The sequence below is a fragment of the Monodelphis domestica genome, chromosome X, assembly GCF_027887165.1.
Source record: "Monodelphis domestica isolate mMonDom1 chromosome X, mMonDom1.pri, whole genome shotgun sequence".
Lineage (NCBI taxonomy): Eukaryota > Metazoa > Chordata > Mammalia > Didelphimorphia > Didelphidae > Monodelphis > Monodelphis domestica.
The window spans coordinates 38966942-38991126 of NC_077235.1; the positions used below are offsets into that span (position 1 = coordinate 38966942).

Sequence of the window (24185 nt, forward strand, 5' to 3'; positions counted from 1 at the left end):
ACTACTTTTGTGCTTTAGACCCACATACAGAATTGGTTTTGAGATGGAAGGGAAGGTTTTTTCCAAAAAATAATGAACTTTTTTAACTCAATATTTATCTGGGGAGATTTAAATGCAAAGAACCCAAATGGTAGATGACCCAAAGTATCTTGGAAAGATGCATGGTAGGTATCGATGAGCTGTACTAGAGATGATTTGAGTGCAAGAAGCAGTCTAAAAAGCCATCCAGTTGGATGATCAGGGACGAGATAAGCCTGGCCCAGTTCTTTGGTGTCTTGAACCAAAACCCTCATCCTAGAATTCTTAGTGTGAAAAAGATGTGGATAGGTTTTGACCTGCATTGCAAGAAAGGATACATCCCAGATACAGCACCAAGACCAAGAGAAGGGAACTCCCTTCCCTTGACGAAGCTAGTGAATATCCATTGAGAGATAGATAGCCTTAGATAATAGTATGGAGACATGAGTAGCTTCAGAGACAGGAAGGAGGCCTGGTTTCAAATGATGCCTTTGACACCTACTAACTGAGTGGTGCCAAATAAGTCCCTAGTGGCTCAGAGAATTCTCCAAGTCTCTAAGTTACAAAAGAGTTGCCTATCCACACCTATTAAGAGAATTAGCACACTGGAACATCCATGGATAAAATTACAAGTCTTGCCTCCTTGCTCCCATCACCATTGATATTTTCCTATTGCAATAAACATATTGAACACTTCGGCAGCAGGTAGGGTTATCCACACATAGACTGGACAGCAGGATTTACTCATAGGTCCTTATCGTGGGAAAGAACTTTGTTTTTTTTTCTTTTTGGGTGCCCCTTGGAAATGCCTCTTCAGTCTTTTGGATGTGTTTCCACTGTGGAAAGGAATGGCATGAGCTCAGTACATTGGACTGGGCAATGGGTCTGCTGAAGAAGATATCCTGAAAAGTTTAAAAGCTTAGAAAACAAGCTGGAGGCTGGAATTCAATTCTGTCTATGAAGTCCTTTGTAAGAAAGTGAATAGAAATGAAGAAAATAAAAGAGAACATTTAGGACAAAAGGTGAGGCCCACGGTGAGATGGCTTAGGTGTGTTGATACAGGGATCCAGGCTGATGTTCCTCTTGGTCATCCTGGCTCTCTTGGGTCTCCTGGGCCTTAATCACCTGTTTCTTGCCGTGGATGTCTTGCTTCGACTCTGGGCCACCATCCTTCAGGAAGAGACCCTGGAACTTTTCAGCCATTTGGTCAGAACTTCTCAGTTTGACTAGTCAAGTTCTCTCTTCCTTGGGTTCATGTGTCTTTTCACATCCTTTTTGAATTCCTGGAATTTTGCCTTCAACCTGGGGGCTTGTTGTGCACTCCGGAATCAGCTGGCCAACAGCTCTGGCGTTGGACTTTGATGGGCAGTTAGGCTGTGTGTCCCAAACCAAGTCCCATCACTGCCCTAACCGGGCTTCAGCTCCACCAGTGGGGTTCCTGAGTCATTGGCTCTTCAGAGACTTGTCCCAGCTCCCGAGGAGACCAATTGTCCCTGTGTCCTTGTGTCTCAGCAGCTTCCCATCAGCCGTCCATGCTCTTTCCACTGGGGAAGGTCATTGTGAGAGGCAAAGGGGAGCAGCTTGTTCCACCTTCCAGATCTCTTCTTCATCTGCCTGACTGCAGGGTCTTCATGTCCTACTCAGACAGACAGACAGACCACGGGCTGTAACTGGGGATCCTGCTTGCCTTCCTCCAGGCTGTTGCTGGTGGAATCCTGCTCAATCAGAGATTCCTTGGTAGAGGCCATCAGAAGGGGAAAGGAGGGGGTGGTGATGCCACAGCGGCGTCAGCAATGGTTGCTCCCAGTGACGCGAAGGCGGAGGGTGCAGCCATTGTGGCGCTCTGTTGGCCCTAGTGCTTAAGTAGGCTGAGTCTCGCTACTGCTCGCACATGCGCGAGACACTCCGGCCCCCCAACCCGGCTGCCAGGGGACTGGAAAGGGCTTGGAAGAGATGCGCTAATCCAAACGTTTCATTTTTAGGAGAGGGGGAAAATGGAGGCCTGGACAGAAGGGATTCATTGCACTTGACTCCGGGAGCCAATGGGAGAGCTAAGTCCAGAGCATTGGTGAAATTGGGAGGGAAATGATAAGGGTGCCGACATCCCAGCTTGAATCCCGCCTAGGAATCAGAGTTCCTGTGTGGGATGGCTCAAGTCTGGGATATGGGGACGGGGGAAGGGACAGCACTGGTTGAGGTCATGGTCCAAAGCCATTGGCCAAGGAAAGGATCCCCAGGGAGGAGATTCGGTTTGCAAAGCTCCTGGGGAAGAGGAATTGGGGCTCTTTGCTTCCTGATCTCTCTCTCAACTAACTCTGCCTGTTGACTAGTGCTCTGTCTGGGACCTGAACCCAACTCGGGTGGGAAAGACTGAAACCCCAAGTTTCACCTCTGATCTTTCCTAAGGACAGCTTTTCAGTCCAGTCCCACTTTCTAATCTGATTTCAGACCCTTCCTAGCTGGGTGACCGTGGGCAAATCACTTCACCTCCATTGCCCGGCCCTGACCACTCTCCTGCCTGAGAACCAATACTCAGCATTGAATGGAAGATGCAAGGTAAAGGGGGGAATGAAAGCTACAAATCCCTTCTGGAAGTATTCTAGGAATCAGCTTCAAGCTCACCAAGAGCCTTCTTCTTCCCTTGGATCTCCTGCTTAGCCTCTGCGCCACCATCCTTCACCCAGATTTCCTTGAACTTCTCCGCCATGTGGTCAGAATTTCTCTCTTTGACTAGTCAAGCTTTCTCTTCCTGGGCTTCTTCTTTCCTTTCTTTTGTTTCTTGTCATCTCCTTCTTGTATTTCTGGAATTTTGCCTTCAACCTGTGAACATTTTGTGCACTCAGGCATCTGTTGGCCAGCAGCCGCCCTGGCTTTGGACTTTGATGGGCAGAGTGAGGCTGTGTGTTCCCAACACAAGCCCCTTCACTACCCGCACTGGGCTTCAGCTCCAGCAGTGGGGTTCTGGAGTGATTGGCACAGCTCTTCAGAGACTTGTCCTGGCTTCTGAGGAGGACAATTGTCCTTCTGTCCTTGTGTCTCAGCAGCTTCCCAAGAGCCGTTCCTGCTCTTTCCATTGGGGAAGGTCATTGTGAGAGGCAAAGGGGAGCGGCTTGGCTCCCACCTTCCAGAGCTCTTCTTCCTCTGCCTGCCTGCAGGGTCTTCATGCCCTGCTCAGCAGACAGACAACGGGCTGAAACTGGGGATCCTGCTTGCTGTCCTCCAGGCTGTCAGCGGTGGAATCCTGCTCCTCCTGAGGTTCCTTGGTAGAGACCATCAGAAGGGGAAGGGGTGGCCCGATGTGGAAGAAGCGTCAGCAATGGTTGCTCCCAGTGACCTGAAGGCAAAGGGGGCAGCCGTTGTGGCAGCTCTGGTGGCCCTCGCGCTGAGTTTCCTTCCAACTCGCGCAGGCTCGAGAGCGCAGGCATGCGCGCAAGCCTAGCCCTGTCTGCCTGGCTGCTGTGGCAGTGGGAAAGTGCTTGGAAGAGATCTCCTAATTCACACACTTCCTTTTGTAGGAGAAGGGAAAAAATGGAGGCCAGGACAGAAGTGACTCATTGCACGTGACTCCGGGAGCCAATGGGAGAGCTAAGTCCAGAGCACTGGTGAAAGTGGGAGGGAAATCATGAGGAGACCTCCATCCCAGCTTGAATCCCGCCTATGAATCAGAGTCCTGTGTCATGGCCAAACTCTGGGATTTGGGGACCGGCGAGGGGGGGGGAGGGAAAGTACTAGTGGAGGTCAAGCTCCAAAGCCATTGGCCAGTTAAAGGATCCTCAGGGAGCAGATTAGGTTTGCAAAGCAAGTGGGGGAAGAGGAATGGGGCTCTTTGCTTCCTGACTCATCTCTCAACTAACTCTGCCTCTGGGCTAGTGCTCTGTCTGGGACCTAAACCCAACTTGGGTGGCAAAGGCTGGAACCCCAAGTGTCTTCTCTTCTCTTTCCTAATGAGTGCTTCTCAATGGAGACCAACATTCTAATCTGATTTCAGACCCTTCCTAGCTATGTTACTCTGGGCAGATCACTTCACCCCCATTGCCCAGCCCTGACCACTCTCTCCTGCCTGAGAAACAATACACAGAATTGATTGGAAAATGGAAGGTAAGGGGGTGGGGGGACAAAAACTACAAATCCCTTCAGGAAGTATTCTAGGAATCAACTTCAAGTTCACCCAGCTATTGTTTCCATGAGACATTTTTCTTCCTTTGGTTCCCAACCAGGGCAGACTTTCATGTCTTCTCTCTTCTTGTCCTTCTCCATGGTTCTGCAAAGATCTGCTAATTTTGGAAGAAGCCTAGTAAGGGAAGCTGATTTGATCAGTGGATAGAGAATCAGGCCTAATGACTGGAGGCTCAAATCCAGCCTGGGACACTTCCTTCCTGCGTGACCCTGGGCAAATCACTTCATCTCTTGCCAAGCCCTTCCTTACTACTTTTGTGCTTTAGACCCACATACAGAATTGGTTTTGAGATGGAAGGGAAGGTTTTTTCCAAAAAATAATGAACTTTTTTAACTCAATATTTATCTGGGGAGATTTAAATGCAAAGAACCCAAATGGTAGATGACCCAAAGTATCTTGGAAAGATGCATGGTAGGTATCGATGAGCTGTACTAGAGATGATTTGAGTGCAAGAAGCAGTCTAAAAAGCCATCCAGTTGGATGATCAGGGACGAGATAAGCCTGGCCCAGTTCTTTGGTGTCTTGAACCAAAACCCTCATCCTAGAATTCTTAGTGTGAAAAAGATGTGGATAGGTTTTGACCTGCATTGCAAGAAAGGATACATCCCAGATACAGCACCAAGACCAAGAGAAGGGAACTCCCTTCCCTTGACGAAGCTAGTGAATATCCATTGAGAGATAGATAGCCTTAGATAATAGTATGGAGACATGAGTAGCTTCAGAGACAGGAAGGAGGCCTGGTTTCAAATGATGCCTTTGACACCTACTAACTGAGTGGTGCCAAATAAGTCCCTAGTGGCTCAGAGAATTCTCCAAGTCTCTAAGTTACAAAAGAGTTGCCTATCCACACCTATTAAGAGAATTAGCACACTGGAACATCCATGGATAAAATTACAAGTCTTGCCTCCTTGCTCCCATCACCATTGATATTTTCCTATTGCAATAAACATATTGAACACTTCGGCAGCAGGTAGGGTTATCCACACATAGACTGGACAGCAGGATTTACTCATAGGTCCTTATCGTGGGAAAGAACTTTGTTTTTTTTTCTTTTTGGGTGCCCCTTGGAAATGCCTCTTCAGTCTTTTGGATGTGTTTCCACTGTGGAAAGGAATGGCATGAGCTCAGTACATTGGACTGGGCAATGGGTCTGCTGAAGAAGATATCCTGAAAAGTTTAAAAGCTTAGAAAACAAGCTGGAGGCTGGAATTCAATTCTGTCTATGAAGTCCTTTGTAAGAAAGTGAATAGAAATGAAGAAAATAAAAGAGAACATTTAGGACAAAAGGTGAGGCCCACGGTGAGATGGCTTAGGTGTGTTGATACAGGGATCCAGGCTGATGTTCCTCTTGGTCATCCTGGCTCTCTTGGGTCTCCTGGGCCTTAATCACCTGTTTCTTGCCGTGGATGTCTTGCTTCGACTCTGGGCCACCATCCTTCAGGAAGAGACCCTGGAACTTTTCAGCCATTTGGTCAGAACTTCTCAGTTTGACTAGTCAAGTTCTCTCTTCCTTGGGTTCATGTGTCTTTTCACATCCTTTTTGAATTCCTGGAATTTTGCCTTCAACCTGGGGGCTTGTTGTGCACTCCGGAATCAGCTGGCCAACAGCTCTGGCGTTGGACTTTGATGGGCAGTTAGGCTGTGTGTCCCAAACCAAGTCCCATCACTGCCCTAACCGGGCTTCAGCTCCACCAGTGGGGTTCCTGAGTCATTGGCTCTTCAGAGACTTGTCCCAGCTCCCGAGGAGACCAATTGTCCCTGTGTCCTTGTGTCTCAGCAGCTTCCCATCAGCCGTCCATGCTCTTTCCACTGGGGAAGGTCATTGTGAGAGGCAAAGGGGAGCAGCTTGTTCCACCTTCCAGATCTCTTCTTCATCTGCCTGACTGCAGGGTCTTCATGTCCTACTCAGACAGACAGACAGACCACGGGCTGTAACTGGGGATCCTGCTTGCCTTCCTCCAGGCTGTTGCTGGTGGAATCCTGCTCAATCAGAGATTCCTTGGTAGAGGCCATCAGAAGGGGAAAGGAGGGGGTGGTGATGCCACAGCGGCGTCAGCAATGGTTGCTCCCAGTGACGCGAAGGCGGAGGGTGCAGCCATTGTGGCGCTCTGTTGGCCCTAGTGCTTAAGTAGGCTGAGTCTCGCTACTGCTCGCACATGCGCGAGACACTCCGGCCCCCCAACCCGGCTGCCAGGGGACTGGAAAGGGCTTGGAAGAGATGCGCTAATCCAAACGTTTCATTTTTAGGAGAGGGGGAAAATGGAGGCCTGGACAGAAGGGATTCATTGCACTTGACTCCGGGAGCCAATGGGAGAGCTAAGTCCAGAGCATTGGTGAAATTGGGAGGGAAATGATAAGGGTGCCGACATCCCAGCTTGAATCCCGCCTAGGAATCAGAGTTCCTGTGTGGGATGGCTCAAGTCTGGGATATGGGGACGGGGGAAGGGACAGCACTGGTTGAGGTCATGGTCCAAAGCCATTGGCCAAGGAAAGGATCCCCAGGGAGGAGATTCGGTTTGCAAAGCTCCTGGGGAAGAGGAATTGGGGCTCTTTGCTTCCTGATCTCTCTCTCAACTAACTCTGCCTGTTGACTAGTGCTCTGTCTGGGACCTGAACCCAACTCGGGTGGGAAAGACTGAAACCCCAAGTTTCACCTCTGATCTTTCCTAAGGACAGCTTTTCAGTCCAGTCCCACTTTCTAATCTGATTTCAGACCCTTCCTAGCTGGGTGACCGTGGGCAAATCACTTCACCTCCATTGCCCGGCCCTGACCACTCTCCTGCCTGAGAACCAATACTCAGCATTGAATGGAAGATGCAAGGTAAAGGGGGGAATGAAAGCTACAAATCCCTTCTGGAAGTATTCTAGGAATCAGCTTCAAGCTCACCAAGAGCCTTCTTCTTCCCTTGGATCTCCTGCTTAGCCTCTGCGCCACCATCCTTCACCCAGATTTCCTTGAACTTCTCCGCCATGTGGTCAGAATTTCTCTCTTTAGTCAAGCTTTCTCTTCCTGGGCTTCTTCTTTCCTTTCTTTTGTTTCTTGTCATCTCCTTCTTGTATTTCTGGAATTTTGCCTTCAACCTGTGAACATTTTGTGCACTCAGGCATCTGTTGGCCAGCAGCCGCCCTGGCTTTGGACTTTGATGGGCAGAGTGAGGCTGTGTGTTCCCAACACAAGCCCCTTCACTACCCGCACTGGGCTTCAGCTCCAGCAGTGGGGTTCTGGAGTGATTGGCACAGCTCTTCAGAGACTTGTCCTGGCTTCTGAGGAGGACAATTGTCCTTCTGTCCTTGTGTCTCAGCAGCTTCCCAAGAGCCGTTCCTGCTCTTTCCATTGGGGAAGGTCATTGTGAGAGGCAAAGGGGAGCGGCTTGGCTCCCACCTTCCAGAGCTCTTCTTCCTCTGCCTGCCTGCAGGGTCTTCATGCCCTGCTCAGCAGACAGACAACGGGCTGAAACTGGGGATCCTGCTTGCTGTCCTCCAGGCTGTGGGCTGTGGAATCCTGCTCCTCCTGAGGTTCCTTGGTAGAGACCATCAGAAGGGGAAGGGGTGGCCCGATGTGGAAGAAGCGTCAGCAATGGTTGCTCCCAGTGACCTGAAGGCAAAGGGGGCAGCCGTTGTGGCAGCTCTGGTGGCCCTCGCGCTGAGTTTCCTTCCAACTCGCGCAGGCTCGAGAGTGCAGGCATGCGCGCAAGCCTAGCCCTGTCTGCCTGGCTGCTGTGGCAGTGGGAAAGTGCTTGGAAGAGATCTCCTAATTCACACACTTCCTTTTGTAGGAGAAGGGAAAAAATGGAGGCCAGGACAGAAGTGACTCATTGCACGTGACTCCGGGAGCCAATGGGAGAGCTAAGTCCAGAGCACTGGTGAAAGTGGGAGGGAAATCATGAGGAGACCTCCATCCCAGCTTGAATCCCGCCTATGAATCAGAGTCCTGTGTCATGGCCAAACTCTGGGATTTGGGGACCGGCGAGGGGGGGGGAGGGAAAGTACTAGTGGAGGTCAAGCTCCAAAGCCATTGGCCAGTTAAAGGATCCTCAGGGAGCAGATTAGGTTTGCAAAGCAAGTGGGGGAAGAGGAATGGGGCTCTTTGCTTCCTGACTCATCTCTCAACTAACTCTGCCTCTGGGCTAGTGCTCTGTCTGGGACCTAAACCCAACTTGGGTGGCAAAGGCTGGAACCCCAAGTGTCTTCTCTTCTCTTTCCTAATGAGTGCTTCTCAATGGAGACCAACATTCTAATCTGATTTCAGACCCTTCCTAGCTATGTTACTCTGGGCAGATCACTTCACCCCCATTGCCCAGCCCTGACCACTCTCTCCTGCCTGAGAAACAATACACAGAATTGATTGGAAAATGGAAGGTAAGGGGGGGGGGACAAAAACTACAAATCCCTTCAGGAAGTATTCTAGGAATCAGTTTCAAGCTCACCAGCTATTGTTTCCATGAGACATTTTTCTTCCTTTGGTTCCCAACCAGGGCAGACTTTCATGTCTTCTCTCTTCTTGTCCTTCTCCATGGTTCTGCAAAGATCTGCTAATTTTGGAAGAAGCCTAGTAAGGGAAGCTGATTTGATCAGTGGATAGAGAATCAGGCCTAATGACTGGAGGCTCAAATCCAGCCTGGGACACTTCCTTCCTGCGTGACCCTGGGCAAATCACTTCATCTCTTGCCAAGCCCTTCCTTACTACTTTTGTGCTTTAGACCCACATACAGAATTGGTTTTGAGATGGAAGGGAAGGTTTTTTCCAAAAAATAATGAACTTTTTTAACTCAATATTTATCTGGGGAGATTTAAATGCAAAGAACCCAAATGGTAGATGACCCAAAGTATCTTGGAAAGATGCATGGTAGGTATCGATGAGCTGTACTAGAGATGATTTGAGTGCAAGAAGCAGTCTAAAAAGCCATCCAGTTGGATGATCAGGGACGAGATAAGCCTGGCCCAGTTCTTTGGTGTCTTGAACCAAAACCCTCATCCTAGAATTCTTAGTGTGAAAAAGATGTGGATAGGTTTTGACCTGCATTGCAAGAAAGGATACATCCCAGATACAGCACCAAGACCAAGAGAAGGGAACTCCCTTCCCTTGACGAAGCTAGTGAATATCCATTGAGAGATAGATAGCCTTAGATAATAGTATGGAGACATGAGTAGCTTCAGAGACAGGAAGGAGGCCTGGTTTCAAATGATGCCTTTGACACCTACTAACTGAGTGGTGCCAAATAAGTCCCTAGTGGCTCAGAGAATTCTCCAAGTCTCTAAGTTACAAAAGAGTTGCCTATCCACACCTATTAAGAGAATTAGCACACTGGAACATCCATGGATAAAATTACAAGTCTTGCCTCCTTGCTCCCATCACCATTGATATTTTCCTATTGCAATAAACATATTGAACACTTCGGCAGCAGGTAGGGTTATCCACACATAGACTGGACAGCAGGATTTACTCATAGGTCCTTATCGTGGGAAAGAACTTTGTTTTTTTTTCTTTTTGGGTGCCCCTTGGAAATGCCTCTTCAGTCTTTTGGATGTGTTTCCACTGTGGAAAGGAATGGCATGAGCTCAGTACATTGGACTGGGCAATGGGTCTGCTGAAGAAGATATCCTGAAAAGTTTAAAAGCTTAGAAAACAAGCTGGAGGCTGGAATTCAATTCTGTCTATGAAGTCCTTTGTAAGAAAGTGAATAGAAATGAAGAAAATAAAAGAGAACATTTAGGACAAAAGGTGAGGCCCACGGTGAGATGGCTTAGGTGTGTTGATACAGGGATCCAGGCTGATGTTCCTCTTGGTCATCCTGGCTCTCTTGGGTCTCCTGGGCCTTAATCACCTGTTTCTTGCCGTGGATGTCTTGCTTCGACTCTGGGCCACCATCCTTCAGGAAGAGACCCTGGAACTTTTCAGCCATTTGGTCAGAACTTCTCAGTTTGACTAGTCAAGTTCTCTCTTCCTTGGGTTCATGTGTCTTTTCACATCCTTTTTGAATTCCTGGAATTTTGCCTTCAACCTGGGGGCTTGTTGTGCACTCCGGAATCAGCTGGCCAACAGCTCTGGCGTTGGACTTTGATGGGCAGTTAGGCTGTGTGTCCCAAACCAAGTCCCATCACTGCCCTAACCGGGCTTCAGCTCCACCAGTGGGGTTCCTGAGTCATTGGCTCTTCAGAGACTTGTCCCAGCTCCCGAGGAGACCAATTGTCCCTGTGTCCTTGTGTCTCAGCAGCTTCCCATCAGCCGTCCATGCTCTTTCCACTGGGGAAGGTCATTGTGAGAGGCAAAGGGGAGCAGCTTGTTCCACCTTCCAGATCTCTTCTTCATCTGCCTGACTGCAGGGTCTTCATGTCCTACTCAGACAGACAGACAGACCACGGGCTGTAACTGGGGATCCTGCTTGCCTTCCTCCAGGCTGTTGCTGGTGGAATCCTGCTCAATCAGAGATTCCTTGGTAGAGGCCATCAGAAGGGGAAAGGAGGGGGTGGTGATGCCACAGCGGCGTCAGCAATGGTTGCTCCCAGTGACGCGAAGGCGGAGGGTGCAGCCATTGTGGCGCTCTGTTGGCCCTAGTGCTTAAGTAGGCTGAGTCTCGCTACTGCTCGCACATGCGCGAGACACTCCGGCCCCCCAACCCGGCTGCCAGGGGACTGGAAAGGGCTTGGAAGAGATGCGCTAATCCAAACGTTTCATTTTTAGGAGAGGGGGAAAATGGAGGCCTGGACAGAAGGGATTCATTGCACTTGACTCCGGGAGCCAATGGGAGAGCTAAGTCCAGAGCATTGGTGAAATTGGGAGGGAAATGATAAGGGTGCCGACATCCCAGCTTGAATCCCGCCTAGGAATCAGAGTTCCTGTGTGGGATGGCTCAAGTCTGGGATATGGGGACGGGGGAAGGGACAGCACTGGTTGAGGTCATGGTCCAAAGCCATTGGCCAAGGAAAGGATCCCCAGGGAGGAGATTCGGTTTGCAAAGCTCCTGGGGAAGAGGAATTGGGGCTCTTTGCTTCCTGATCTCTCTCTCAACTAACTCTGCCTGTTGACTAGTGCTCTGTCTGGGACCTGAACCCAACTCGGGTGGGAAAGACTGAAACCCCAAGTTTCACCTCTGATCTTTCCTAAGGACAGCTTTTCAGTCCAGTCCCACTTTCTAATCTGATTTCAGACCCTTCCTAGCTGGGTGACCGTGGGCAAATCACTTCACCTCCATTGCCCGGCCCTGACCACTCTCCTGCCTGAGAACCAATACTCAGCATTGAATGGAAGATGCAAGGTAAAGGGGGGAATGAAAGCTACAAATCCCTTCTGGAAGTATTCTAGGAATCAGCTTCAAGCTCACCAAGAGCCTTCTTCTTCCCTTGGATCTCCTGCTTAGCCTCTGCGCCACCATCCTTCACCCAGATTTCCTTGAACTTCTCCGCCATGTGGTCAGAATTTCTCTCTTTGACTAGTCAAGCTTTCTCTTCCTGGGCTTCTTCTTTCCTTTCTTTTGTTTCTTGTCATCTCCTTCTTGTATTTCTGGAATTTTGCCTTCAACCTGTGAACATTTTGTGCACTCAGGCATCTGTTGGCCAGCAGCCGCCCTGGCTTTGGACTTTGATGGGCAGAGTGAGGCTGTGTGTTCCCAACACAAGCCCCTTCACTACCCGCACTGGGCTTCAGCTCCAGCAGTGGGGTTCTGGAGTGATTGGCACAGCTCTTCAGAGACTTGTCCTGGCTTCTGAGGAGGACAATTGTCCTTCTGTCCTTGTGTCTCAGCAGCTTCCCAAGAGCCGTTCCTGCTCTTTCCATTGGGGAAGGTCATTGTGAGAGGCAAAGGGGAGCGGCTTGGCTCCCACCTTCCAGAGCTCTTCTTCCTCTGCCTGCCTGCAGGGTCTTCATGCCCTGCTCAGCAGACAGACAACGGGCTGAAACTGGGGATCCTGCTTGCTGTCCTCCAGGCTGTCAGCGGTGGAATCCTGCTCCTCCTGAGGTTCCTTGGTAGAGACCATCAGAAGGGGAAGGGGTGGCCCGATGTGGAAGAAGCGTCAGCAATGGTTGCTCCCAGTGACCTGAAGGCAAAGGGGGCAGCCGTTGTGGCAGCTCTGGTGGCCCTCGCGCTGAGTTTCCTTCCAACTCGCGCAGGCTCGAGAGCGCAGGCATGCGCGCAAGCCTAGCCCTGTCTGCCTGGCTGCTGTGGCAGTGGGAAAGTGCTTGGAAGAGATCTCCTAATTCACACACTTCCTTTTGTAGGAGAAGGGAAAAAATGGAGGCCAGGACAGAAGTGACTCATTGCACATGACTCCGGGAGCCAATGGGAGAGCTAAGTCCAGAGCACTGGTGAAAGTGGGAGGGAAATCATGAGGAGACCTCCATCCCAGCTTGAATCCCGCCTATGAATCAGAGTCCTGTGTCATGGCCAAACTCTGGGATTTGGGGACCGGCGAGGGGGGGGGAGGGAAAGTACTAGTGGAGGTCAAGCTCCAAAGCCATTGGCCAGTTAAAGGATCCTCAGGGAGCAGATTAGGTTTGCAAAGCAAGTGGGGGAAGAGGAATGGGGCTCTTTGCTTCCTGACTCATCTCTCAACTAACTCTGCCTCTGGGCTAGTGCTCTGTCTGGGACCTAAACCCAACTTGGGTGGCAAAGGCTGGAACCCCAAGTGTCTTCTCTTCTCTTTCCTAATGAGTGCTTCTCAATGGAGACCAACATTCTAATCTGATTTCAGACCCTTCCTAGCTATGTTACTCTGGGCAGATCGCTTCACCCCCATTGCCCAGCCCTGACCACTCTCTCCTGCCTGAGAAACAATACACAGAATTGATTGGAAAATGGAAGGTAAGGGGGGGGGGACAAAAACTACAAATCCCTTCAGGAAGTATTCTAGGAATCAGTTTCAAGCTCACCAGCTATTGTTTCCATGAGACATTTTTCTTCCTTTGGTTCCCAACCAGGGCAGACTTTCATGTCTTCTCTCTTCTTGTCCTTCTCCATGGTTCTGCAAAGATCTGCTAATTTTGGAAGAAGCCTAGTAAGGGAAGCTGATTTGATCAGTGGATAGAGAATCAGGCCTAATGACTGGAGGCTCAAATCCAGCCTGGGACACTTCCTTCCTGCGTGACCCTGGGCAAATCACTTCATCTCTTGCCAAGCCCTTCCTTACTACTTTTGTGCTTTAGACCCACATACAGAATTGGTTTTAAGATGGAAGGGAAGGTTTTTTCCAAAAAATAATGAACTTTTTTAACTCAATATTTATCTGGGGAGATTTAAATGCAAAGAACCCAAATGGTAGATGACCCAAAGTATCTTGGAAAGATGCATGGTAGGTATCGATGAGCTGTACTAGAGATGATTTGAGTGCAAGAAGCAGTCTAAAAAGCCATCCAGTTGGATGATCAGGGACGAGATAAGCCTGGCCCAGTTCTTTGGTGTCTTGAACCAAAACCCTCATCCTAGAATTCTTAGTGTGAAAAAGATGTGGATAGGTTTTGACCTGCATTGCAAGAAAGGATACATCCCAGATACAGCACCAAGACCAAGAGAAGGGAACTCCCTTCCCTTGACGAAGCTAGTGAATATCCATTGAGAGATAGATAGCCTTAGATAATAGTATGGAGACATGAGTAGCTTCAGAGACAGGAAGGAGGCCTGGTTTCAAATGATGCCTTTGACACCTACTAACTGAGTGGTGCCAAATAAGTCCCTAGTGGCTCAGAGAATTCTCCAAGTCTCTAAGTTACAAAAGAGTTGCCTATCCACACCTATTAAGAGAATTAGCACACTGGAACATCCATGGATAAAATTACAAGTCTTGCCTCCTTGCTCCCATCACCATTGATATTTTCCTATTGCAATAAACATATTGAACACTTCGGCAGCAGGTAGGGTTATCCACACATAGACTGGACAGCAGGATTTACTCATAGGTCCTTATCGTGGGAAAGAACTTTGTTTTTTTTTCTTTTTGGGTGCCCCTTGGAAATGCCTCTTCAGTCTTTTGGATGTGTTTCCACTGTGGAAAGGAATGGCATGAGCTCAGTACATTGGACTGGGCAATGGGTCTGCTGAAGAAGATATCCTGAAAAGTTTAAAAGCTTAGAAAACAAGCTGGAGGCTGGAATTCAATTCTGTCTATGAAGTCCTTTGTAAGAAAGTGAATAGAAATGAAGAAAATAAAAGAGAACATTTAGGACAAAAGGTGAGGCCCACGGTGAGATGGCTTAGGTGTGTTGATACAGGGATCCAGGCTGATGTTCCCCTTGGTCATCCTGGCTCTCTTGGGTCTCCTGGGCCTTAATCACCTGTTTCTTGCCGTGGATGTCTTGCTTCGACTCTGGGCCACCATCCTTCAGGAAGAGACCCTGGAACTTTTCAGCCATTTGGTCAGAACTTCTCAGTTTGACTAGTCAAGTTCTCTCTTCCTTGGGTTCATGTGTCTTTTCACATCCTTTTTGAATTCCTGGAATTTTGCCTTCAACCTGGGGGCTTGTTGTGCACTCCGGAATCAGCTGGCCAACAGCTCTGGCGTTGGACTTTGATGGGCAGTTAGGCTGTGTGTCCCAAACCAAGTCCCATCACTGCCCTAACCGGGCTTCAGCTCCACCAGTGGGGTTCCTGAGTCATTGGCTCTTCAGAGACTTGTCCCAGCTCCCGAGGAGACCAATTGTCCCTGTGTCCTTGTGTCTCAGAAGCTTCCCAGCAGCCGTCCATGCTCTTTCCACTGGGGAAGGTCATTGTGAGAGGCAAAGGGGAGCAGCTTGTTCCACCTTCCAGATCTCTTCTTCATCTGCCTGACTGCAGGGTCTTCATGTCCTACTCAGACAGACAGACAGACCACGGGCTGTAACTGGGGATCCTGCTTGCCTTCCTCCAGGCTGTTGCTGGTGGAATCCTGCTCAATCAGAGATTCCTTGGTAGAGGCCATCAGAAGGGGAAAGGAGGGGGTGGTGATGCCACAGCGGCGTCAGCAATGGTTGCTCCCAGTGACGCGAAGGCGGAGGGTGCAGCCATTGTGGCGCTCTGTTGGCCCTAGTGCTTAAGTAGGCTGAGTCTCGCTACTGCTCGCACATGCGCGAGACACTCCGGCCCCCCAACCCGGCTGCCAGGGGACTGGAAAGGGCTTGGAAGAGATGCGCTAATCCAAACGTTTCATTTTTAGGAGAGGGGGAAAATGGAGGCCTGGACAGAAGGGATTCATTGCACTTGACTCCGGGAGCCAATGGGAGAGCTAAGTCCAGAGCATTGGTGAAATTGGGAGGGAAATGATAAGGGTGCCGACATCCCAGCTTGAATCCCGCCTAGGAATCAGAGTTCCTGTGTGGGATGGCTCAAGTCTGGGATATGGGGACGGGGGAAGGGACAGCACTGGTTGAGGTCATGGTCCAAAGCCATTGGCCAAGGAAAGGATCCCCAGGGAGGAGATTCGGTTTGCAAAGCTCCTGGGGAAGAGGAATTGGGGCTCTTTGCTTCCTGATCTCTCTCTCAACTAACTCTGCCTGTTGACTAGTGCTCTGTCTGGGACCTGAACCCAACTCGGGTGGGAAAGACTGAAACCCCAAGTTTCACCTCTGATCTTTCCTAAGGACAGCTTTTCAGTCCAGTCCCACTTTCTAATCTGATTTCAGACCCTTCCTAGCTGGGTGACCGTGGGCAAATCACTTCACCTCCATTGCCCGGCCCTGACCACTCTCCTGCCTGAGAACCAATACTCAGCATTGAATGGAAGATGCAAGGTAAAGGGGGGAATGAAAGCTACAAATCCCTTCTGGAAGTATTCTAGGAATCAGCTTCAAGCTCACCAAGAGCCTTCTTCTTCCCTTGGATCTCCTGCTTAGCCTCTGCGCCACCATCCTTCACCCAGATTTCCTTGAACTTCTCCGCCATGTGGTCAGAATTTCTCTCTTTGACTAGTCAAGCTTTCTCTTCCTGGGCTTCTTCTTTCCTTTCTTTTGTTTCTTGTCATCTCCTTCTTGTATTTCTGGAATTTTGCCTTCAACCTGTGAACATTTTGTGCACTCAGGCATCTGTTGGCCAGCAGCCGCCCTGGCTTTGGACTTTGATGGGCAGAGTGAGGCTGTGTGTTCCCAACACAAGCCCCTTCACTACCCGCACTGGGCTTCAGCTCCAGCAGTGGGGTTCTGGAGTGATTGGCACAGCTCTTCAGAGACTTGTCCTGGCTTCTGAGGAGGACAATTGTCCTTCTGTCCTTGTGTCTCAGCAGCTTCCCAAGAGCCGTTCCTGCTCTTTCCATTGGGGAAGGTCATTGTGAGAGGCAAAGGGGAGCAGCTTGGCTCCCACCTTCCAGAGCTCTTCTTCCTCTGCCTGCCTGCAGGGTCTTCATGCCCTGCTCAGCAGACAGACAACGGGCTGAAACTGGGGATCCTGCTTGCTGTCCTCCAGGCTGTCAGCGGTGGAATCCTGCTCCTCCTGAGGTTCCTTGGTAGAGACCATCAGAAGGGGAAGGGGTGGCCCGATGTGGAAGAAGCGTCAGCAATGGTTGCTCCCAGTGACCTGAAGGCAAAGGGGGCAGCCGTTGTGGCAGCTCTGGTGGCCCTCGCGCTGAGTTTCCTTCCAACTCGCGCAGGCTCGAGAGCGCAGGCATGCGCGCAAGCCTAGCCCTGTCTGCCTGGCTGCTGTGGCAGTGGGAAAGTGCTTGGAAGAGATCTCCTAATTCACACACTTCCTTTTGTAGGAGAAGGGAAAAAATGGAGGCCAGGACAGAAGTGACTCATTGCACGTGACTCCGGGAGCCAATGGGAGAGCTAAGTCCAGAGCACTGGTGAAAGTGGGAGGGAAATCATGAGGAGACCTCCATCCCAGCTTGAATCCCGCCTATGAATCAGAGTCCTGTGTCATGGCCAAACTCTGGGATTTGGGGACCGGCGAGGGGGGGGGAGGGAAAGTACTAGTGGAGGTCAAGCTCCAAAGCCATTGGCCAGTTAAAGGATCCTCAGGGAGCAGATTAGGTTTGCAAAGCAAGTGGGGGAAGAGGAATGGGGCTCTTTGCTTCCTGACTCATCTCTCAACTAACTCTGCCTCTGGGCTAGTGCTCTGTCTGGGACCTAAACCCAACTTGGGTGGCAAAGGCTGGAACCCCAAGTGTCTTCTCTTCTCTTTCCTAATGAGTGCTTCTCAATGGAGACCAACATTCTAATCTGATTTCAGACCCTTCCTAGCTATGTTACTCTGGGCAGATCACTTCACCCCCATTGCCCAGCCCTGACCACTCTCTCCTGCCTGAGAAACAATACACAGAATTAATTGGAAAATGGAAGGTAAGGGGGGGGGGACAAAAACTACAAATCCCTTCAGGAAGTATTCTAGGAATCAGTTTCAAGCTCACCAGCTATTGTTTCCATGAGACATTTTTCTTCCTTTGGTTCCCAACCAGGGCAGACTTTCATGTCTTCTCTCTTCTTGTCCTTCTCCATGGTTCTGCAAAGATCTGCTAATTTTGGAAGAAGCCTAGTAAGGGAAGCTGATTTGATCAGTGGATAGAGAATCAGGCCTAATGACTGGAGCTTTAAATCCAGCCTGGGACACTTCCTTGCTGTGTTTCCCTGGGTAAATCACTTCATCAGTTTTGCCTAGCTCTTTCTTACCACTTTTGTGCCTTAGACCCAACATACAGAATTGTTTCTAAGAAGGAAGGGAAGGTTTTTTCTGAAAAAGAATAAACTTTTTTAAATGCAATATTTATCTGGGTAGGTTGTAACTGCAAAAAACCCATATGATACATGGTGGGTATTGATAAGCTGTAGCGTATTATTAAGGATGATTTGAGGGCAAGAAGCAGTGTAAAATCCATCCAGTTGGATGATTAGGGAAGAGATAAGCCTGGCCCAGTTCTGTGGTGTCTTGAACGAAAGCCTCATCCTAGAATTCTCAGAATGAAAAAGATGTGTATAGGTTTTTACCTGCATTGCTAGAAAGGATTCATCCAAGATATATCCCAATACCAAGAGAAGGTAACTTCCCTTGATGAAGCTAATGAATGTCCCTTGAGAGATAGCCTTACATAACAGAGTGGAGAGAGGACTAGCTTCAGAGTTAGGAAAGAGGCCGGGGGTGAAATGATGCCTTTTACACCTACTACCTCAGTGTTCCCAAACAAGTCCCTTGTGGCTCAGAGAATTCTCCAAGGCTCTAAGTTTTAAAAGAGTTGCCTCTCCAAGCTTATTAAGAGAATTAGCACACTGGAACATTAAATGGATAAAATCACAAGTCTTGCCTCCTTGCTCCCATCACCATTGACATTTTCCTCATCCAATAAACATACAGAACACTTCAGTAGTAGGTAGGGTTCCACTCATAGACTGGACAGAGTTATTTACTCAAAAGTCCTTATCGTGGGAAAGAACTTCGTTTCTTTTTTTTTCATTTTGGTTGCACCTTGGAAATGCTTTTTTTAGTCTTTTGGATGTGTTTCCACTATGGAAAGGAATGGCATGAGTGAAGTATATTGGACTGGGCAATGGGTCTGCTGAGGAAGACATCTTCAAAAGGGTAAAAGCTTAGAAAACAAGCTGGAGGCTGAAATTCAATTCTTTCTATGAAGTCCCTTGTAATAAATTTGTAAAGAAATGATTAAAATAAAAGGGGATATTTAGGACAGAAGGTGAGGCCCATGGTGAGATTGCTTATGTTCCCTGATTCTGGGACTGAGGATTCTGTTCCTCTTGGTCTTCCTGGCTCCCTTGGGTCTCCTAGGCCTCAAGCACCTTCTTCTTGCAGTGGATCTCTTTAGCTAGAGTTCCTGAAACTTGCCAGCCATTTGGTCTGAACTTGTCTCTTTGACTAGTCAAGCTTTCTCTTCCTTGGGTTTGTCTTTCATTTCTTTTTTTTCAGCTCCTTCTTGTATTTCTGGAATTTTGCCTTCAACCTGTGGGCATTTTGTGGGCTCAGGAGTCAGCTGTGCAGTAGCTCTGGCTTTGGATTTTGATGGGTAGAGTGAGGTTGTGTTTTCTCAACCCATGTCCCTTCACTGCCCTAACTAGACTTCAGCTCCAGCAGTGGGGTTCTGGAGTGATTGGCATAGAACTTCAGAGACTTTTCCTGGCTCCTGAGGAGGCCAATTGTCCCTCTGTCCTTGTGTCTCAGCAGCTTCCAAGAGCCGTTCCTGGTCTTTCCACTGGAGAATGTCATTGTGAGAGGCAAAGGGGAGTAGCTTGGCTCCCATCTTCCAGAGATCTTCTTCATCTGCCTGCCTGCAGGGTCTTCATGTCCTGCTCAGCAGACAGACAACAGGCTGAAACTGGGGATCCTGCTTGCTGTCCTCCATGCTGTCACTGGTGGAATCCTGGTCCTTGAGAGATTCCTTGGTAAAGTTCATCAGTAGTGGAATGGGGGTGTCATGATGCAGCAGTGGCGTCAGCAATGGTTGCTTCCAGTGATGTGAAGGTGGAGGGTGCAGCCATTGTGGCACTCTGGTGGGTCACAGGGTTACCTCAGCTGAGTCTTGCTCCTACTCGTGCATTCGGGCACCACTCCGTCCCCCCAGCCTGGCAGCTGCAGGATTGGTGGTGGTAAAGGGCTTGGAAGATATCCTCTAATACAAACACTTCCTTTTGTGGGAGAGGGGGAAAAACATTGGCCGGACAAAAGGTTCTCATTGCACGTGACACCCGTAGCCAATGGGAGAGCTAAATCCAGGGCATTGGTGAAGGTTGGAGGAAAATCATGAGGGGACCTCCATCCCAGCTTGAATACCGCTTAGGAATCAGAGTCGTCCTGTGTCTGATGGCCCAACTCTGGGATTTTGGGAGGGTGGGGAGGAACAGTTCTGGTGGAGATTAATACCAAAATTCCATTGTTCAAGGAAAGCATCCCCAGGGAGGAGGAGATTTAGTTTGCAAAGCTAGTGGGGGAAGAGGAATGGGGCTCTTTGCTTCCTGATTTGTTTCAACTAACTGCCTCTGGGCTAGTGCTCTCTCTGAGACCTGAACCCAACTTGGGTGGGAAAGGCTAAAACTCTGTCTCCTCTGATCTTTCCCAAGGAGTACTTCTCAATCGAGTCCCACATTCTAATCTGATTTCAGACCCTTCCTAGCTGTGTGACCCTGGGCAAATCACTTTACCCCCATTGCCCAGGCCTGACCATTCTGCTGTCTTAGAATCAATACACATCATTGATTGTAAGATGGAAGGTAAAGGGGGAGGGAAGGAAAAACTACAATTCCCTTCAGAGAAGTATTCTAGGAATCAGCTTCAAGCTCACCAAGTTATTGTTTCCATAAGACATTTTTCTTCTTTCTGTTGTAGAGATTTATGTCTTTTCTCTTCTTGTCCTTCTCCATGTTTCTGCAATGATCAGCCAATTTTGGAAGAAGTCTCAGAAGGTTAACTGATTGGCTCAGTGTATAGAGAATCATGTCTTACGATTGGAGGTTCAGAGAGTCAGAGTAAAGATGGTGGCCTAGAGGGAGCAGAAATTCAGACCTCTGAATATTCTTCCTTACGGATCACAAAGTGAATTCTCCTAGGCGACTGAAAATCAAACCTACCAAAAAGACAGAGCCAAGGAAACCTCCTGCTGCACTTAATTTAAAAGGGAGCCCCCCCCCAAAAGCCGGAATCCAAGAACACTTGGGTTTATAAGGGAAAGGTAGACAGAATCCCCAGGATCCCTTCCCCTGCCCAGCTAGAGCACTGAGCCTCCAGGGGCAGCAGGAACCTCTGGGCAGGTAAAGGTCGTGGTCTGTTGGCTTTATCTTGGGAGCAGGGCTGTGCCAAGCTCAGATCTATGAATACAGACAGTGGGGAAGGAGCTGGAGAGGGAGCATAGAGGTGCCAGCCTGTTAGCCTGTTCAGAACTCTGAATATCCTCCATATTTGCAGGCTTCCAGGAGCTTTTGGCCTCAGAGCACACCCACCCCATCTCAGCTGAACTTAATCCCATCAAAAGTCTTCAGAACTCAAGGAAACCCAGGCTCCACACCCCTCCCTCATTGACTGCTGGACTTTAAATTGATCAAAAGCCTCCAGAGGACAGGAAAGCTTAAATCCCAACAAATCTCCCCCACAGACTCCACAGAGAGATCTTGTGTCAAAGCTCCAAGAGAGGAGATGGACAGAAGCCCCCAAAACCAAAAAAATGAGTGGAGCATGAGCACAGGCAAATATGGGGAGCAAAGAAGGGGTGAATATGAGCAAACAACAGAAAAAGAATGAAATGACAATAGACAGCTTCTATACAGAGAACAGAACAGAGGGGGAGGGATCGGGAAACTATAAATCATAAATCCCAGTGAATTGGATACAGGTTTTGTAAGAACTCAAAATGCAATTCAAAGCACAATTAAAAGATTTTGAAGGCAATTGGGAAAAGAATTTAAAAGCTAATATAAGTCATCTGGAACCAGAAGATAGTGTCTTGAAAGCCAAAATTAATCAGCTTGAAAATGAGGCAAAAAAGATGAAAGAAATGGGAAAAGAAACAAAAGGGGGTAAATTTATATGTCACTAAGAAGCTTATAGTGGGAGGATAGAGAATATCAATACACTGGATGGATTAAGAGGTTGGAGATAGGATACACTCAACTCTTTTGTGCATTGAAATTGACCCAAAGAGGGAAGAACAATCCAATACATTGGGACAGAGAATTGATTTGTGCTATATAGGGGAGTAGAAGGGTAACAAATGGACTGGTTGGGAGGGAAGCAGTACAAGGGAGGGGGAGGCTAGGGGGGTAGTTTTAGAAAGACTGCAAGGAAAATAAGGGGGGAATAGAAAGGAGGGGTAGAAAGGGAAGTAAAATAAAGGTGGAAACTACAGGGATTGATTAAAAACAAAAATTGGTGTAGAAGGAAATAGTGAAAGAAGAAAAGTTAGGACCAGGAGTAGAAATCAAAATGCTGGGAAATAACCAGCTAGTAATCATAACACTGAATGTAAGTGGAATGAACTCACCCATAAAAAGCAAGCAAATAGCAGAGTGGATTAGAATCCAAAACCCTACCATATGCTGTCTGCAAGAAACACACATGAGGAAGGTAGATACACATAGGGTGAAAGTAAGAGGATGGAGCCAAATCTATTGGGTATCAACTGATAGAAAGAAGGCAGGAGTTCCAATCATGATATCTGACAAAGCTACTGTAAAAATAAATCTAGTTAAAAGAGATATGGAAGATAATTACATTCTGATAAAAGGCAGTATAGACAATGAGGAAATATCAGTATTCAACATGTATGCACCAAATGGCATAGCATCCAAATTTCTAAAGGAGAAACTAGTGGAGCGCAAGGATGAAATAGATAGAAAAACTATAGTAGTGGGATATCTGAACCTTCCTCTATCAGAACTAGATAAATCAAACAAAAAAAAAATAAAAGTGGTAAGAGAAGTGAATGAAATCTTAAAAAAATTAGAGTTAGTAGATATGTGGAGAAAAATAGAGACAAAAAGGAATACACCTTTTCAGCAGCACATGGTACATTCACAAAAATTTACCTTTATTAGGGCATGAAAACATTGCAAACAAGTGCAAAAGAGCAGAAATAATAAATGCAACCTTCTCAGATCACAATGCAATGAAAATCATAATTAGTAAGGGTACATGGAGAGGTAAATAAAAAATTAATTGGAAATTAAACAATAAAATTCTCCAAAACCAGTTAAAGAACAAATCATAAAAATGATAACTTCATTGAAGAAAATGACAGTGATGAGACATCCTTTCAAAACCTATGGGATGCAGCCAAAGCAGTACTCAGGGGGAAATATTCTTTAACTGGTTTTGCAGCCAAAGCAGTACTCAGGGGGAAATGTATATCCTTGAGTTCATATATTAACAAATTAGGGAGGACAGAGGTCAATGAATCTGGCATGGAAATAAAAAAACTAGAAAGTGAACAAATTAAAAATCCTCAGATGAAGACTAAATTAGAGATCCTAAAAATCAAAGGAGAAATAAATAAAATTGAAAGTCTATTCATATATATATATAAAGAACTATTGATTTAATGAATAAGACTAGAAGCTGGTACTTTGAAAAAACAAATAAAATAGACAAAGTACTGGTCAGTTTAATTTTAAAAAAGGAAAGAAGCAAACCAAATTAACAGTATCCAAGATGAAAAGGGAGACCTCACTTCTAATGAAGAGGAAATTAAGGCAATCATTAAAAACTATTATGCCCAATTATATGGCAACAAATATGACAATCTAAGTGATGTGGATGAATACTTACAAAAATATAAATTGCCTAGACTAAAAGAGGAAGAAATACATTACCTTAACAACCCCATTTCAGAAAAAGAAATTGAACAAGCCATCAAAGAACTCCCTAAGAAAAAATCCCCAGGTCCAGATGGATTCACAAATGAATCCTATCAAACATTCAAAGAACAACTAATCCCAATATTAAACAAACTATTTGAAAGAATAGGCCAAGAAGGAGTTCTACCAAATTCATTCTACGACACAAACATGGTACTGATCCCAAAGCTAAGCAGGTCAAAAACAGAGAAAGAAAACTACAGACCAATCTTCTTAATGAATGTAGATGCAAAAATCTTAAATAGGATACTAGCTAAAAGATTCCATCAAGTCATCACAAGGGTTCTTCACTATGACCAGGTAGGATTCATACCAGGAATGCAAGGATGGTTCAATATTAGGAAAACCATCCACATTTGACCATATCAACAAACCAACAAAAATCACATGATTATCTCAATAGATGCAGAAAAAGCCTTGATTAAATACAACACTCATTCCTATTGAAAACTCTAGAAAGTATAGGGATAGAAGGGCCTTTCCTCAAAATAATAAATAGTATATATCTAAAACCATCAGCAAACATCATCTGCTATGGGGATAAACTAGAAAACTTTCCAATAAGATCAGGAATGAAACAAGGATGTCCATTATCACCTCCATTATTTAACATTGTACTAGAAACACTAGCAGTAGCAATTAGAGAAGAAAAAGAAATCGAAAGTATTAAAATTGGCAATGAGGAGACCAAGCTATCACTCTTTGCAGATGATATGATGGTCTACTTAAAGAATCCTAGAGAATCAA

General features: G+C 47.4%; 1 long non-coding RNA gene across 2 annotated transcripts in view; it reads left to right on the plus strand.

Moving 5' to 3' along the window:
- Window positions 1–21750, plus strand: part of LOC130456134 (uncharacterized) — a 44633-nt gene extending 22883 nt beyond the window's left edge. Inside the window, exons 1-3 of one of the 2 annotated variants that reach the window (XR_008914643.1) lie at window positions 1–17721; window positions 19261–19478; window positions 20419–21750. The exon at window positions 1–17721 is cut by the window's left edge and continues 22883 nt beyond it. This is a non-coding gene — a long non-coding RNA (uncharacterized LOC130456134). The remainder of the gene's footprint in view (window positions 17722–19260; window positions 19479–20418) is intronic. The other variant, XR_008914642.1, reaches the window with a different exon arrangement.
- Window positions 21751–24185: the final 2435 nt, after the last annotated feature.